The 4858-nt window shown below is 36.0% G+C and overlaps 1 long non-coding RNA gene across 1 annotated transcript; it reads right to left on the reverse strand.

Moving 5' to 3' along the window:
- Positions 1–3657: 3657 nt before the first annotated feature.
- On the reverse strand, positions 3658–4531 carry LOC149176223 (uncharacterized). The gene is made up of 3 exons (XR_016258629.1): positions 4338–4531; positions 4154–4227; positions 3658–4005 (listed from the first exon to the last, which is right to left on the reverse strand). It is a non-coding gene; the product is annotated as an uncharacterized LOC149176223 (long non-coding RNA).
- Positions 4532–4858: the final 327 nt, after the last annotated feature.

The raw sequence follows: 4858 nt of genomic DNA on the forward strand, positions 1-4858 counted from the left end.
ATCTGAATTAGAAGGGGATCAAAAGAAGTATTTCATCCAACAATATGGCCAATGTGGATAGACGAAGTTGTACCATATTACCACCCATATCTTTTATATCCAATCACCAACATGATGTCTATGCGGCTGGCAGATTCAAAAGAAAGAAAAAGATACACAAAATTAAATTAAAAAAAAAAAAGTTGAACACAAGAATTACCCAGGGAATGGAAATTCCCCAACATCTAAAACATTATCTTCTAAAATTATATCAATGTGCATATCACCTAGATTTCCTTGAAGTCCCTTCTTTGAAAGTTCATCAACTAATTGATTATGTTCTCTGCCTCTATGCTTAATTGTAGAGTCATTGAATTGAGTCCAAAGATTATCAATTATCCATAACCAACCAAGGAGCGGTGGTTAATTGATATTCGCACATCCATTTACATGATAAGTGATAATCTTAGAATCCCCAAATATATGAATGTCAGTTATATTGAGGAAGTTTGTGAACCATAATAGACCCCATAAGGCCATTGGTTCTGCCCTAGTATTTGTACCACTTCCCGAATTCCACTGAATCCTGTATTCCAATTCTTTTGATATGGCTATCCAAAAGCCACAACCACAATTGTTCATTTGCGTCGCACCATCAAAGAAACCAAATGGATACTCCAATTGTCGCACCATCGAAGAAACCAAATGGATACTCCAGCTGGGGATCAGGATGCTTGAATTGTTTTTTATTATTATTAATATCATGTAAAGGAAACATGGAGTGAAATGATATAATGCTCTAAAACACCAACATGAAATCTTCAATGGAATTCTCAAAAATATGCTTGTTCTGCCATTTCCATATAGCCCAAAATAAAAGAGAGGCAATGATCCTCCATGAAATCTTCTGCTTACTCCACCATTCCATGCAATCCACAATATTGTCAAAATTTTTATGAGGAAAACCAAAGTAAAGGGCCAGTTTATCCCATACCTACATCGTTAGGTGGCATTTGAGAAACATATGACAGTTGTTTTCTTTGTCCATTTTGCAAATTGAGTAGATACTCGGCCCATGCCACTATCGCTTTTGCAGGTTTTCCCAAGTGAGATTTTTTTTCTGATAAGCCAGCAAAGAGAATAGGATTATTTTGATAGGAATAATGGTCTTCCAGTAAGCGTATAATACAAGATTTTCCTCATGCTGAGCCTCCCTATCACAGAAGGTATAATATATATCAGCAACCATGATATTTCCCACTGCATATACCCAGTGGTTTCATGCCGACAGAAATCCCTTTCCATTCGAGCACGTTGACCCATCGAATCTCATCCCTTGAGCAGTTTTCGAGAGAGGATAAAGACCCTGCCAAGAGGATATGACTTGATTCCAGGAATAAATGCTACACCCATTTAAACACCGAATGAATGCCTCAGATATGTTGCATTCCATGCCAGAACCCAGATTATGATCAACGTCTATGAGGATCCTATGGCCCGACCCCCTAAAGCAAGCTAGATGATGTAAAAAAAATAGCAATCTTTTAGAAACTAAGCCATATTGCCGAGCTCATCAGGGTAACTATACATTCTTTCTAATACCAATACATTCTCATACCAATATAGAATGTCGTGATCCTTTAGGTATTTGTATTTAAACACATTACTCCAAAAACCAAACCCAAATATACCCCTCCATAATGATTCAATTATTGGTTAAGTTATTCGCTTATGATTATGTTATATGTCGAACCTTTGATATTAAATATTTTGTGAAAAATTATGATGAGAAAAGTTAGAATTATAAAAGAGCGTGAAAAAGATATAATCATAGTTAGGAGAAAAGTTAAGGGAGTAGACAATTTAACCAAGTGGCCATGTACTCGGTAGAAAATTAGAGGCGATTATCAGATTTGGATTTCCAAATCGTGCAGTAACGTCTTAGTTTCCTGATAAATAAATTCTGCAATATAAGATGGCGGCTAAGTGGGTAAATAATTTTTAACTAAATTTGTGAAGATCCTATGTCCTAATTGTGGTAGCAGGTGCAGAAAAAAAATGGGTAGCAAATTAAGAGCAACTTAGGGGTAAATTAATTATTTTACCTATAAATCCGACCAACATTATTCAGCAAATAATTAGAAACCATAGTTAGGCAGGCGTGACTCCTAGTTACTAAATTGAGCCAGAGTAAATTAAGAAATTGAACAAAGGCCTTTGGAATCATTGATTCGAGCTAAAGTAGTCACAGGGCCAATATCGTATGACATACGATTCCAACAATTAAAATTGTTGATAGTGAGAATTTTACTTATAATTAATTGGGCTCACTATTGGATTGATGTATAAACCGCAAACTATACCAAACTCCATATAGCTTTCAAGGATTACTTAAAAATTGTACCATGTTAAAGTTTATTTTACAAAAATAAACGTAAAAAAGAAAAAAGAAGTCTGAGAAATAAACCCTTGCACAGAAATAGACAATAAATGAAACTGGAGAATTAATTTGCGACAGCAAATCGTCAATCTAACCGAAGGTTACAGAAATGCCCCAGGCACATTGTGACCACAATATGAGAAATAAAATCAAATTTACAGACTAGGGTTGCAAATGGAAGTCAATCCATATATACATGTATATATAATATCGTATTGACTTAAGAAGATTTGATTTCTAATTTCTATAACAGTTATGTGCTACGCTGTCTAAACAAATTTTAGAAGGAAAAAAACCATAGTTATTCAATTAAATAAAAATACATAGCCGATTTAACCACAAAAACAAAGAGAATGATTACCAACTTTGTTTCTACCCTAGGAAGTATGCAAAGGTTAAATTACCAACCGTGAATTGTAGGAAGAAAAACATAGTTTCCATAGCCAAATTGTTAAAACGAAAATACACTAAGTATATAATCCATGGAAATAAGTAATAAAGAGAGGATTGAATAAAATGAAAAACGGAGCTCTTTTCAGAAGTTTCTAGAAAATTACTGGAGGACCCAATTCGAAAATTGCATTCCAAATATATACATTTCAATTCATATATGTTGAACAACTGACAGGCCAGAGGCCTAAGAAAACAAGGGCTACGCCATTGCATGATAAGCCCTGGAACCTAATCGTACTCAAAAAATATAGAGTATTTGAGTTCAAATTGTAACTGTAATGACAAATAGTCAAGGAAAGTAGAAACCATCTACCTGTTGCAGAATGATGGTCGTTAGGGACAAAGGAAAAAGACTCCTATTCCAAACTCTCCATGAGGGAATCTGAGCGAGAGAAAGAAGGGGTTTACCTGTTACAGGGTAGAAATAGAAAAAAACAAACAAAAACCATTATATTCTTATAAAACCTTAAAAACGTAAGGATATTTACGACCATCAGAATGGTGAAGTTTACCTGTCAGGAGCAAAGCTGATAAGATTCTCCTGCAAAAACCAGAAAATACAAAAGATTAGTCTACCACAGTAGAAATATAACTTGAAATGACGGGATAAAAACGAGTGCTCGTAACAAATTAACCGGATAGGGTAGCAATCGTGAATAAATTAACTAGACCGAGTAGAGTGACGACAGGCTAGGAGAATAAAAGCCGAAGAACAAAAATTAAAAAAAAAGACGTGCGTCTTAGATATACTGAAAAATAAATAAATATAGAACACGTTATATTTAAAGAGGAAAGACATAGTACATGGAATGGGGACTTATACCTGTGTATGGGAGTGGAACCGATTTCCCTGCTCCTGTAAACTGGCTATGCAATTTAGGTCAGTAATGCATCAAAGGTGGTAAGAAAAATCCACAAAGATACAATGGGTAAGTAATAAAACGCTCCAGAGGGAGTCAACTCTGAAATAGACACAACTGTCGGCCGAACTGAGCGACAACTCCACATTCAGGAAAAAAGGGGGTTTCCAGCTCAAATTACTTCCCTTGATGCCTGTAGGGAGGAGTGCGTTCCCGACAATCTCACTCCTATTCCGCACTGGTAAAGGATGACACCGGGAGGCACCGTAAGACCTGGAATCAAAGAATCCAAGAAAGTTAAACTAACAATGTTTAAATTAGAATCATTGTACAAAAGAATTAGTTAACCCTTCTCTTAGCGATTATTACCAAAAGTATACTTACATTTCGTCCAGAGGAGGTTTAGGGGTAGTATACTTACATTTCGTCCAGAGGAGGTTTATGGGTATCGGATTCCAGCGTTATGACCTCCCTGTTAGCTTCATACCCCTTTACCTGGAATGGTAAGAAGAAAAAGGAGGCGTATAACTAAGATAACGAAAAAACATAGATGAAAACGCAAAGGCGCAGAGTGTAAGGGCTTCAAGTTTGATTTAATCCCTTACCAGGCGTTAGTGGAAACTTCACAGTCAAGAGAATTTTTGCTTGCCATAGAATTCTGGTGCAAGGTCCAGCTGCAACAAGGAGAGATAGTATTGACATGGCACTCTTCAAAACCATTCAGAGACCAAATGAGGCAGGAAGGGAGGCAAAACGATAGGTTAGGGTTATGTAAGTAAAGCTCCATCGTTGGATCTTAGGGAAACATTCTGATGCGTCCACCTTGCCATAGTACTAATTACCATGTGAATATTACGTGACCATTAAAACTTGGAAGAATTGGGATGGCCACACTGTTCAAGAAGTGGTACAACTAGTAATCCACGATGGGCTAAATCAAAGAGCCATGCCAAAACAAAACATATAAAATTAAAGCTGGGAAAGGATCTCTTCTAGAGGTTCCGACCTTTAGCTTAAAAGTTCAAGCATGTAAAATATATCGATTATACATATAGTCAACAGAGGGTGACCAATATCAAAAGAAATGAAATTTTATATAAATACCTTTGATATGATCATAGCGAAT

This window comes from Pinus tabuliformis, chromosome 4_1 (assembly GCF_031772625.1).
Source record: "Pinus tabuliformis cultivar Carrire ecotype Pingquan chromosome 4_1, CPIR1, whole genome shotgun sequence".
Taxonomy (NCBI): domain Eukaryota; kingdom Viridiplantae; phylum Streptophyta; class Pinopsida; order Pinales; family Pinaceae; genus Pinus; species Pinus tabuliformis.